Below are 13,809 nucleotides of genomic sequence, written 5' to 3'. Positions count from 1 at the left end.
CAGTAATACTCAATCACATCCCCAAAAATGAGAACCTATGCCGCGGCACAAGCACAGACATACTTGAAGTGATTTATTCTGCAAGATGCATTAAATTGCTCTGCTTTACCCAATGAATCTTATCCAATTGTGCACCAATGAAGCATTCTCGTGGCATGTGGTGCTTTCTCCCTTCCCTATGGAGGAGAAGACAGCCATCATTTGTCATGGCAAGTCACCTAGAGCGTCTGATCGGTTTCCACATGGTCAGATCTCTAATGTGCCTTGTGAAATACTGCCTGGCCAGTTGTTCGAAGGAACTCTGAAGCCATACTAGTTAAGAAAGCCGGGATCAATGCAGGAGGAGACTAAGCCCCAGAGCCCTCATTCCACCCCTTGTCACCAGGAGGTGTGGCATAGAGGCCCTAAATGGAAGCCATTTCTTTGCAGCCTTAGTGCAAGGTTCACAAATGCAACTAGTGAACAAGGAACCATTCAGAGGGGGAACACCAGGGCACTGGCCATGTAATGAAATAGTAGACATACAGAGCACCAACTCCCTCCCCCAACCCACTAACACCCAATTCTAACAGCCAGCTTGCATTGGCAGAAACTTATGGGATAAGTAATTGTGTAAATTAAGTTCCTACCCATCACAAGAGCGTGATTCATTCCATCTTCTAAAGATGGCCCTGACCATCATTGGCAAACACTCAACCCACAGGAGAGCCCCTGTGGGAAAACCTTGATCACTATCCCATTCTCAAAATGAGCAGACACAATAATTCAGTTTCAACACTTTATTTTACAATAATGTGAAGCTGTGAAATGAGACCAGGTCTGGCCAAAGACTTCCTCCAAGAAGCTTCCTGTGGGAGGAGAGTCACCTACAAGAAAACAAGAAGAACATGAGCGAGAACAGCAACAGCCACCAGAGATGTTAAAGCATCTAAAAATTAACAAATACTAACAGATTTACAAGTCTACTTCTCCCTCTGCTGTAAACCAAACGGTTAAGATAACTCCTTTAACTGAGTGGAGAAAGTGCCCTCCCATGCACACCAGTATGTTTATGGGAAGTAGAAAACACAATATGCACAGGTCACTGCCGCGTGAGCTGGTATTAAATCGAAGTTTCAAGAACACAAGTATACCTTGTAAACTTCACTCCTTGAAAATCATTGCTGGGCCTCCCTTGGCAAGCAGACTTTATAGTATCTGGGAGATGCATCATACTTCTGAAACCTACAACCCTACATGCAGACAGACAAGCCCTTTAAGATACATGGGAGTTGCCAGTTTCCTCATTTTTGACAGACTTGTGCCAATGGTTAAATATCCCCCATTCCCCCCCCAATCCGAGTTTTCACAAGGTGAGCTTGGTCTTGGACACCTTCATGGTCTGGACCATTGAATCCTTCTAGATTTACCTACAAACCTGAGGTTACAGACTTGGCGCATCACACCTGTTAGTCTGAAGATTTCTCCTGGCACAGCAAACTACCTTAACTTTGATACACTTTCTATTCTCCAACATCTACTCCTCCCAGCATTATTACTTTACTCATGCCACCACCTCAGAAGGCAGCGATCAAAATTACTATAACAAGTATAGTCACATACTTTTGTATCATGCAGGTTACACACTTTATGAACCTATAACTTACCTTTCATAGTGCAGGCAAAAACAGGCTTCACAGCAGAGTGGATAACTGAGCAACACCAGGTCAGCTGCAGAAGGCTGTGGAAAAACAGAACATTAGGATCCAAAACCAACAAGACCTCTGTTCAGTTACTGATTTTCTGCCCAAGTTTTGTACCAATTGCAACCTCTGGAGGGTGTTCAATCAAAATAATGTACTGACAGCAAGAGCCAAAGACTGAATAGTCTTAAAGGCACCTGCTTTTGCCCCATTCCAAGGGGGGGGGGGGGGGGGGGTAAATCTGTTAAGTTTAAAGAAAAGCACTCTGGGGTGCTCTCGGATGCCAGAACTAGAAAAGAGAGAGATTAGACCAATCTCTTCCACTTAAGAGTTAGCAAGTGCATGCCATGTAAAAAATTGTAATTTAAATAATTTGCATGGACGTTAATGGCACTCTGCATCACAAAGAGGTTTGTATCCAAACTGGTCTCAGGCACTACCCCATCATGTACACTTGCTGGAGAGGACACAACAGGTACTTTTCGTAGCAATCTACATGTGCTGGATCCACCATATTAAGACAACAAGCATTTGCAATGCAATAGGTCTCGCATTAGGAAAGTTTGAGCTATTGGTATTGTAAATGACCAATTTTGTATTTATGTATTGGTTTTGAAAATAGCAAAATTAATATCTTTGTCATTTACAATGCCAATAGTTTTAAATTTCGCAAATGAGACAGCTATAGCATTTGTAACGCAATATGTGTTGTATTTACATGACTTAGATGTATTGATATTACAAATAACAATGGCTTGTAATTCTTTTAATAATTAATACGTAAAAAAAGGTTATTGTAAATTATAATGGCAATAGCTTAAACTTTTGTAAATAACTTTTGTGAAGATTATGTTCACTGTTTTTTATTATGATGAAAATGCAAGAACAGAAGTGAAATATTAACATATTTTTGTGACATTTGTAATAAAGTTTGAAACATTGGGAGAACATATTTGAATCAGTCGTTGTTGAATGGTTGCACAGATTGATGCTGTGATGGCGCTGAGTGTTGTTGGGGTGGCGACGAGTGATGCTGTGGCATTCAGTGATGCTGTGGTAGTGCAAAGTATGTTGTGGTGCCACTGAGTGATGCTTTGGTGGTGCTGAGTGATGCTGTGGCGAACCGATAGATAGAGTGAGTGTGATAGATAGATAGATAGAGGGAGGCCGATAGAGTGAGGCCGATAGAGTCAGGGCGATAGATAGAGTGGTATTGTATGGAGTGTGTGTTGCATTCAGTAGAGTGTAATTATGTGGTGTGTAATTATGTGGCACTGAGTGGTATTTGGAATGTATGTTGCTTTGAGTGCAGTGTAACTATGTTGCATATAATTGTGTGGCACTGAGTGGTATTTCGAGTGTATGTTCCATTGAGTGCAGTGTAATTATGTGGCGTGTAATTATGTGGCACTGAGAGGTATTTGGAATGTATGTTCTATTGAGTGCAGTGTAATTATGTGGCGTGTAATTATGTGGCACTGAGTGGGATTTGGAGTGTATGTTGCAATGAGTGCAGTGTTATTATGTGGCATGTAATTATGTGGCACTGTGTGGTATTTCGAGTGTATGTTGCATTGAGTGCAGTGTAATTATGTGGCGTGTATTTATGTGTCACTGAGAGGTATTTGGAATGTATGTTCTATTGAGTGCAGTGTAATTATGTGGCGTGTAATTATGTGGCACTGAGTGGTATTTGGAGTGTATGTTGCATTGAGTGCTGTGTAATTATGTGGCGTGTAATTATGTGGCAGTGAGTGGGATTTGGAGTGTACGTTGCATTGAGTGCAGTGTTATTATGTGGCATGTAATTATGTGGCACTGTGTGGTATTTCGAGTGTATGTTGCATTGAGTGCAGTGTAATTATGTGGCGTGTAATTATGTGGTACTGAGTGGGATTTGGAGTGTATGTTGCATTGAGTGCAGTGTAATTCTGTGGCGTGTTTTAGTGGCACTGAGAGGTATTTGGAATGTATGTTCCATTGAGTGCAGTGTAATTATGTGGCGTGTAATTATGTGGCACTGAGTGGGATTTGGAGTGTATGTTGCAATGAGTGCAGTGTAATTATGTGGCACTGTGTGGTATTTCGAGTGTATGTTGCATTGAGTGCAGTGTAATTATGTGGCGTGTAATTATGTGGCACTGAGTGGGATTTGGAGTGTATGTTGCAATGAGTGCAGTGTAATTATGTGGCGTGTAATTATGTGGCACTGTGGTATTTCGAGTGTATGTTGCATTGAGTGCAGTGTAATTATCTGGTGTGTAATTATGTGGCACTGTTGGTATTTGGAGTGGGTGCTGCATTGAGTGCAGTGTAATTATGTGGCATGTATTTATGTGGCACTGAGAGGTATTTGGAGTGTATGTTCCATTGAGTGCAGTGTAATTATGTGGCGTGTAATTATGTGGCAGTGAGTGGTATTTGGAGTGTATGTTGCATTCAGTGCTGTGTAATTCTGTGGCGTGTAATTATGTGGCACTGAGTGGGATTTGGAGTGTATGTTGCATTGAGTGCAGTGTAATTCTGTTGCGTGTATTTATGTGGCACTGAGAGGTATTTGGAATGTATGTTCCATTGAGTGCAGTGTAATTATGTGGCGTGTAATTATGTGGCACTGAGTGGTATTTGGAGTGTATGTTGCATTGAGTGCTGTGTAATTATGTGGCATGTAATTATGTGGCACTGTGTGGTATTTCGAGTGTATGTTGCATTGAGTGCAGTGTAATTATGTGGTGTGTAATTATGTGGTACTGTTGGTATTTGGAGTGTATGTTGCATTGAGTGCAGTGTAATTCTGTGGCGTGTATTTATGTGGCACTGAGAGGTATTTGGAATGTATGTTCCATTGAGTGCAGTGTAATTATGTGGCGTGTAATTATGTGGCACTGAGTGCTATTTGGAGTGTATGTTGCATTGAGTGCAGTGTAATTATGTGGCAGTGAGTGGGATTTGGAGCGTATGTTGCATTGAGTGCAGTGTAATTATGTGGCACTGAGTGGTTTTATAGCGCATGCTGCCAACTAACTAATTGCCTCTTGGCACATTACTGACACCTAGTCAGTCCTATTAGCCGAAGGTTATCAATTTTAGGACTCATTTGCTGTACTTCTGACCAAACATATGAACTTCAGAATGCACGCATGCTTCCTAGGTAGCTGATCTGCTCACCATGCCTTTTTACGGACTTTGTGGCTATGATTCTTTTGGGGGCGTCGGGGGGAGGCATAGCTACTAGCCCTCTTTACCACCATCTGTTTGTGGTAACCTTGTGGGTACGTTGCTTATTAGCAGGCCATGCTGTTGCAAGAGAAGATGGCAGAGGTGAGGGTGAGACTGCAAGTGTCTGCCTACTTAGGCACCGACAGCCATTAAAAATACGGTAGCTAATAAGGGAAATGTAATCTGCTTCTCGGCACAGCAGGATGTGACAATGTGCTGCGTTACCTTATTTCCCAGCATGCCATCTCCCCTTGGCCCCCATTGATACCGGGGTCCCGCCCCCTAGCTTACCTGCTTCAGATGGGCGGCACAGAGGGGTACACAGAGGCAGATGTGTTTGTTTGCCGGAGACAATCTCGTGCGGCTGCAGATGGCACTGCCCGGCAGCGGGCTTTGCTCCCTGACACCCCGTCACACTCCGAGTAGTGCTGGCAGAGAGGGGCTCCATCCCATCCTCTTTAAACATGCAGCGCTTCTTTTCTATTTTTTTTTTTAAGTGGAAAGGAAACTAGAATTCTGGCTGACTAAGGTATTTGGACAGGATGGTTTCCAGCTACGTCGCACACTGTGCTATGGTTTGGCATTTTGCAGTAACTGTTTTCAAGTACGGTGGGGACCCTCACAGCACTATGTGCCTCGCTATCCACAGGTATAGGTTGGGTGCTGCAAACTCGTGCCAAGTTCTTTAACTTGGGAATGTAACATTTAGAAATATCACGCCCCTCGCTTATCTGTTTGTCTACTGCAGAAGAGGTTAACTTTTAGTTATTTATATATCACTTAATAACAACATTGAACCTGTTTCTAAGCTTTTCTAAGTTTCACAGATAAAGAAACCGAGGCGGAGGGAGTGACTTTCTCAGGATCTCTGCCATTTGAGTCACGCTTGACATTTTGTCTGTGTTTCTTGTGGGCGAGGGCCCGGGGGAGAGATACCGCTAACTTTTTTTTTTTTTAATGACACCTGTCATGTGATAGAAATTTGGGTTGAACTTGTGAATGTTTAAAGACAACAATAATAATACAAGCATGTAGTGTCGTGTGCGGCAGAATTCGGGTTGTGAAGCATGATTGAAAACTTCCAGTAGATACGAAGGGACCATCGGTCCATCAAACCCGGCTCTCTAGCAGGTGCTTGCAGCCGGCTGGCTGAACCGGCTTCACACTGGAGCACCTGAGGCTTCAAATCCGCCTGTCGGGAAGGCCCTGCTGAGAAGAGAGCAGTGGACCCTGGCGCGGCACCGAGGGGGAAGGTTTGGGGCAGGGCCTCTACAGCGAGCGGCTGAGCCCAAAGGAGGCGCTGGACGTGCGAACTGGCCCTCGGCGTTGGAGCGCACAGGGCGTCGGGCTGACTGGCGGCAATGGTGAGTGAAACTCCTGGCAGAACGGACCGCACCTTGAGGGCCAGTGAAGCGTGTGTGTTTTCTGCATGGACCTGGACCCCAGCCACAGCAGTGCATTCACATGTGTGAGAAGCAGTGGGTTCAGGGCCAGGCATTCTTACAAGCCCCAAAAGGAGCCCTGTTAAATAAAAGTTTATCTATATTGGACTAACGTTGCGGTAGTCTGTACGAGGAACATTGGACCGTAGTTGTGTGCTCCCTACGACATGGGTGCGTCTGTCGGTAATGCTGTTTTGCATTTGTACTTGGATTGATTTATGCATGTTATATTCCTTAGTTTAGCAAACCACCGCATGCAGCTTTTCTAAATTGATATTTCATAATTACAGAGCGGTTTTCGAAGTTGAGTGGATGGAAACGGAGCGCGCATTACAAAAACGAAAGTGACATGTGCACATGCATTTGTTCACGAGCGCGTACACAGAAGCCAATCTGCGGGTGTCCGGTCTGTATCACTTGGCAGACAAGACAGTAAAACAATACATCCTTCTGCGATACCTAAACAAGCACTGCACTGTGGGGGAGAGATCGGCGACAGTGAAGGTGCCTGCGAGAGGCTCATGTGGCGTCTCAAAATTGAAAGCAGGAGCGCGAGAACAGACGCTGCTGACGCCGCCGTACACGCTCACAGCTCATGCCAGCAGCAAACGCGCGCTCACGAGGCCAAATCCGAGATGGAAAATGCGCGCCCCAGTCTGGTGTCCACATATTCAAGCATATATGTATACTAAAGTATACTGGAGGTCCATCGCTACGCTCGACCTAAAAATGAGGAGGTTCCAACTTAAGATGCACTGAAGCTTCCTCCAGCCCTTATTGCTGCCTACAATCTTCACCTCCCCACATCATCCCCCAACTCCACTACTAAACCCTCCACCTGGATAGACACGAACATACATTTTACTCTTACATTGCCACTATATATACACACACACACAGGGTTTGTAAGGGGTTTTAGATCAAGTTCATAAAGTTACTGCCATAAGAAAATGTGCAGAGAGAATGGCACTCACCATTTCATAGAAAGCAATTAAATACCAAACACTAGGTATAGATTAAATTATAATCCTGAAAAGTTATGGTTTTCTGCAAGGTTCATAATTCTTCCTCTAGAGCAAACACTTCAGGAACATATATAAAAATGCAGCCCAGTTCTATAGACTGGTGGTTAATGCATTTTCTGGTAACAGTAAATAGAACATTTTCTAAACTTGCTAAACTAAGATTTATTCAAACAGTTTCCCCATTGTTCATGTACATTCTATTGCAGAAAGGAAAGCACTCTTCACCCCAAAATATTGCTTAGTCAATTTTTTTTTTTACTTTATAGTAATTTGAATTACTTTACCTTAAAATTGGATTTTCATAATTTAGTAACCTTAGATTTCATTTCCATTAATTGACATATTGTAAAGCCATGACTTACCCGTAATACTGTAGCTTGAATTTGATAGGTTCCAAGACAACATGTAGGCAACTTCAATCATTTGTGCTTCAGGAATTGGTGCAGCACCGAGACGCAGAAGGCGGCTTCTAAAGCGGTGGAAATCTGTAATAGATACAAAGGACAAAATTAGTACAAATCTCAAGTGGAGAATCCAATATCTTCAGGTAGGAAGGAGACTTCAATATTCTGGCATACTGTACCAGCAATAAAGTCTAGAAGTGTCAAAAGGCAGGAGCTCCAGCTGTGCTGGGGGGGGGGGGGGGGTGTTTCTCCAGTGACTGGAGTAGATTTCACTGCGAGATGCCTGAATAGAGGCGTTCTATGCGGCCCTCGGGTGCCAGAATTCAGGCTATCTCGAGAGAGGTGACAGACCAGAGCCAATCGCTGCCTCCTCTCAGTTGACGTCAGCACTGCAGCTGGGTTACCCACATGGACACCCCCCCCAAAAATAAACTGGGTGGCCACATGGGGCCCGGCTGCAGCGCTGAGGTCAGGCTGAAAAAGAAAAGCCACTTTTTTTTAATTTAGTCATCACATAATAGAAATAGAAGTAAGAAAAAAAAAGTTAGAGAAAGTGGGAATACAGAAGGATAGGGAAAAGTTGACTTTATAATTGCTATAACAGAATACAAACATTCTGTTGGTACTCAGTGGGTATCACAGCTACCCAGCTTAGTGGTACTCAACCAAATATTTTGCATCTAAAAGAGACAAAACATCCATTTGCCATCCCTCACGGGAGACTAGCAGCTCAAATGGTGGACTATGCAGCCTTAATTGGTGCATGCAAGTATTGCAGTCACCATGCTGCAACAAGCAATCAGTTTTTGTAAAGTGCAGCTAATCACCCGCGTGGGTATCCAAGCACTAGGCACAGTAGATGGATGGAATGCAGAACAAATCAAAACATTCACCCCCAGTCAAGATCTGGGTTAAATCCATCATTCTTTTACTCTCCATGCAACCCCAGTTCAGACCTGGCCATATGCAAATCAGTCTAGGCCCTGTACCTCCTGGGAACAGTCCAACCTGAACTGCCAAGCCAGGTCCTCCCTGGACCTGAAACAAGCATCCTAGGGCCGGTTCCAGGGTTTCACCCCTCAGCCAGGATAGCTTGAATACAGTGGCACAGTGAGCCTGGCTGCTGGGCTCAAGTTAAAAAGCCAGGTCGAGTCTCTTCCTGAACTCCACCAGCAAGAAGGAGAAAGCCATTCCAGGACTTGGCAGCGAGGTAGGAGACAGAACGGCATATGCTGTGGTTTCGGCAGATGTGGTGTGCATGCTTGAAGGCAGGAGAGCAGAGGTCTCTGAACAGCTGGGGGAAGTTCAAGGGGTGGTGGACATATGCTGGTGCAAGGTCATGGAGGGCTTTGTAGGTGTCAATATATTGACTTAGCATCTTGCCTGGACAGGGACCAAGTGGAGGGTCCTCAGGTGTGGGATGATCTGGGTCCGTTTGGACAGAGGGGAAGAGTCTGGCCACTGCGCTTTATATTGTTTGGAGTCTAACCAGGAGTTCATGGTGGTTCCTGCGTACAGCGTGTTGCCAAAGTCCAACCAGCTGGTGACTAGGGCTTTAGTGAGTTTTCCATGGTGCTAATGGGACGCCATTTGAATATACTTGGAAGCATGCAGCGTGTGGAAGCAGGCGTATGAGGCTGAATTGATCTGTTTCAGACAAGTGGCATTCCTCCAGACGGCAATATTCTTTATGTAGTGGAGGAAGTCAGTCTTGGTGGTGGAGGGGGGTCTACTGAAGCAAGAGAATAAGCGGTCTTCAACTTAACATATGATGTTGAGAACATGGGTTCCAACAAGGTCAGCCAGAGGCATCACGTATGTGTTGATGTGTGGTGCTGAGGGATGAACCTTAAGGGAAACTGATGTGGGAGCACACTGCTTCACCTCCCAGCAGGTTCACCCCAGAAAACCTTATGCCTAATCTCTACTGATGACGGATAATAATCCAGAAATACGTGTCTAGAGATGGCCAGCACTAATCTGCACCCACCTGGTGAAACACGAGAGACTTTGCAAGTATACACACTTGGCAAACTGCATCTACCATGATGCCTAGGGGCGAACCTGCTGGGAGGTGAAGCAGTGTGCTCCCACTTCAGTTTCCTGAACCTTAAGGAACACCACAGATGATGCACGTAGGTTACAAGGTGAAGGAAGGACGGCGGATTCTCAGTCTCGCGAGGAATGATGAAATTCAACCAAGGGCATCTCCCTGTATCCCAATGTGATGCAGTCTCTTGAGTGGGTGGTAGGAAAAGGTGTTGAGCGCTACAGAGAGGTAGAGGACATAAAGGCTGCAGATTATCCATCAAAGAGGGTGAGGATGTTGTCAGTGGCAGCAATTAGGGCAGTCTGTTGTGGTCGATGTGAAAACTGGATTGGGAGGAGTTGAGCAGGTGGTTTCGCTGTAGGCGTTAGATGAGCTGCTGGTTGATGGACTTTGGCACGGAAAGGGAGCGGCAAGGTGGGTAGTAGCTCTAGAGTTGGGGGGGGGGGGGGGGGTCAGTAGAGGGGGACTTCTGAGCGTTTCCATGAGTTGGAAAAGGCAGCTATGTGATTGATATGGTGAGGATGGTGCTGAGTTGGTGACTGATATGGTTGAGGCAAGAACTACGGAAACAAGAACGGAGGCAGCAGAAGAAATGAATAAGGACACCCCATTACCGAAGCGTTCCGGTTGCCACTCAAGCGGCAAATAGACCTAAACTGTAGAAAATAACGTAAAAGCTGCAGGGGTTGCGAACTAATGCAAGTGTAATCCTACGATCACACAAATCTTGAACCACGCATCTTGCAAAGAAGCTGGTCTTGCTGGAAGCAGTGGGCTAAGATCTGCTAAATAAGCCATTAAATGATTCAAGCAAAGCCATCAGAGGCCTAGGCGAAAATTATGTTCCTAATGATACAAGGGAATATTCCCATAATCACCTTGCATGGTCATGATGGTGTGCAGCCACGACATTAGAGTATACCAGCTCAAAGGAGCATTTAGGGATCACAGTAAAAGCACATAAGAGGGTCAGGTGCCCACGAGTGCCAGGACAGGGTAGAACGCTAGAAAATGGACATAAATCAGGTAATATCACGATACAAGAGGTGGACACTAAGAACTTGAACTTTTGGGACTGTCAATTTGTGAAAAATGCAGCTTTCCAAGACTAAAAGTGCTGCTGAAACTACATGTGAAAGCGTAGGAGAACCTAAAAATAAGATTTTTTTATAATCCTATTTCACCGAGGAGCTGCTAGGTGTATCCTTTGAACTGGAGCCTAGATAGACTGAATCCTACAGCCAAGCTGAAGAGCAGGTTGGGCCAAAAGAGGCTGAGGAGTCTGCAAGAGGTATCCAATGCATCACATGGAGCAGAGAATTGTCAATCAAATTTATGTAGTAGACTAAAAGAGTAACTGGTGAGCATGTCACAGGTGAACTGTCTGACTGTACAAAGCACGTGTGCAAATCAGAAAACAATCAACCCACAGTCACATTGTGGGTACTGCCTATTAATACACTAGCTGAAAAAAAGCAATCAGCCGCCATTTTGCACCTTCAGAAGGTAACTAAAGAAATAGAAATCTCTTTTCTGAAGTCTGAATGCGAAGAGTTAAGCCAATTTATGTAGTCACAGAGACAAGTAATAGAAATATGCCCACAGCTACTGCCTCCAAAAGAAGCATTTCGATGGTGTCATTGAGCGAGCTGCTAGGGCAGGCTACGGCTGGAGCGTTCAATTCTACAGCGGGCTGTGGCTTTCACAGGGAAAAGGAGAGGGTCAAATTTAGCCTTAAAACCAGCTGAAAGTCTGATAAGAGATTATAGTAATTCACCAAACACTGTGGGTGAGCACAACTTGGTGCAACTGTCATAGCATCGAATCATGAACCAAAAAAGTATGGCCTGCTAAGTGTAATATGGACAGTATCATTGCTTCCCTAAGAAACCTCACAGATCCAAGTCAAGAGCTGCCACCTGGTGGCACTGCCCATCGCCAAGATGAACATTAAATCAAGCTATAAAGCGTGGATTTGGGCCACACAGCAGCGTAGAATTAGGGGATGGTAGAATCCATGCTATGAAATGAGACACATCATAGGGGCAGTGAGAAGGGTTTCAGGTGGGGCTGGCTTGCTCACACAGGTGACAGATTACAAGGTAAAGGCAGGATCACAATGATAGGTAGATTGAACCGTTTACTTCACTGCAAGTGGGAAAGTCCATCCTGTAGCTAGGAGGTAAAATAAATCCCCATTCCCTGGTCTGTTTATGCAAGTCAGATTTTTTTTTAGCCTCGAGAAATGTAGAGCTGAAAGTGGTATGCTTTTTAGGCTGAAACAGCATAGTAGTTTCTCGAAAACACCGAAAATACGAAGTCCTGAGCACACTAATGGTGTATAGTCCACACAAACCACATAAGCCAGCAGAATCGAAATTGCAAAGATAAAGCAGCTAGCTGATGGATTACTAGCTGCAGAGGAGAGGTCACTCGTGGAGTCCTGTCCGCAGGCAAGAGCCGCTAGAGAACCAGCTAAGAACTCAGTGACTAGAACTTCCATCAAAGGACTGGCAACCAAAGTGAAAGGCTTGGGATAGGCAATGCAAAGTATACCATGGTGTACCAACGTGTTCACTGCGCCTCTGCAGCAACCTAAAATGGAGGAGAACAAAAAACCAAAAAGTTAAAAGCAAACTCAAGCCAAAACAGCCCACTCAATTTTGGGGGGGGGGGGGGAGGGGGGGTGCACTTGCAAATAGGCTACAGCTGCGCCCACCACACTGAAGACCACCTTGCAGCGGATCACAGAGGCTAGCAGATAAGATACCATCCTGCTACATCCCCACCTCTTGCAAAAGTGGCCTGTACTCACTGATAGAATGAGAAGTTCCAGAAGACAAAGAACCATCTATAGGCCTGCAAAGAAAACAAAAAGTAAATTAGGAGGAAAAGATGGGAACTTCAACATAGCGCTCCCACTGGAACCCCAGACCACCCTTTCGTAAGTAGAAAGAAAAATGCCCCATACACAAAAATAACTTACCAACAGTGGTCCATTGAACTGGTCGAAAGCAGAAGAGAAATGCGTAATTTCTCTTACTTAGAACACCCAAAACTACCTGAACTAAGGAATTGCACAGATCTTGCAGCCGCCTACCCAGGAGACAGAGTAAACACCAACAGCTGCTGAAAGTCGTTTTCTGGCACTTAACTCAAGCATTCCACAATTTCTTTTTTGCAGTTATGTAGAGCGAACTTGACCCGTATTGGAGTGTTTACATGAGCACCAGTTACATTACACAAGGACAGATTCATGTTTTGGTAGTCACAGGGAGATTAAGCAATTTGCCCAGAACCACATGATGCTGAGCAGACACCCAGGCTCAAACCTGGTGCACCAGTTCCAAAGTAGGCAGGTTTGGCCCCAACTCCACATCCTTCCCTCTACTCGTGAAGAGTATAATAAGTCCAGGACACAGGTGGCAGTATCTCCCACAACCATAAATAACACTACCTCTAACTGAACCCCCAGTGCTCCAAGTACTGCGTACCTTTTGAGAAATACCCTTGCAGAAGCCCCCTCCTCACTTGAGCTGCATCCCAAGACACGAACATTGCAGTCTTACCTTAAAGCCAGACTCCTGGGGAGAAAAAAATACACCAAAACACATTACCGTAGACTGTAGAGTATAATCTCATGAAACTTCTCTTTTAATAAGCAAAAGCCCGCAAGAAAATGCCCACCCACCATCTTCAAGCCCAAATGCTGTAAAAATGTCCCCTCTTCTACATCAACACTGGTTCCAACAACAAGCATTGTAAACTCCAAGAAAGCAAACTTTCATACCCCAGAGACTCACTCTTCTCCTTGCGAGACTCAACACAGCTGCAGTGTAACCGTAAATTAGAAATTAAAATATAACCTACCAGAGTGCTAACCTGAAAGGGTGTAGAGCACTCCAGTACTCCCTAGCCGGTCTGTCTCTTCCAAATAGCCCGTTTACCATGATCTTAAAATTGTACTATAACTCACAAAACACAATC

General features: G+C 44.8%; 1 long non-coding RNA gene across 1 annotated transcript; it reads right to left on the bottom strand.

Moving 5' to 3' along the window:
- Positions 1-766: 766 nt before the first annotated feature.
- LOC147673256 (uncharacterized) lies at positions 767-8,740 on the bottom strand. Its single transcript, XR_015302506.1, has 3 exons — positions 7,731-8,740; positions 1,647-1,720; positions 767-866 (listed from the first exon to the last, which is right to left on the bottom strand). It is a non-coding gene; the product is annotated as an uncharacterized LOC147673256 (long non-coding RNA).
- Positions 8,741-13,809: the final 5,069 nt, after the last annotated feature.

The sequence above is a fragment of the Lissotriton vulgaris genome, chromosome 12 (genome assembly GCF_964263255.1).
Source record: "Lissotriton vulgaris chromosome 12, aLisVul1.2, whole genome shotgun sequence".
Classification (NCBI taxonomy): Eukaryota; Metazoa; Chordata; class Amphibia; order Caudata; family Salamandridae; genus Lissotriton; species Lissotriton vulgaris.
This window is presented reverse-complemented; position numbering and strand designations above follow the sequence as displayed.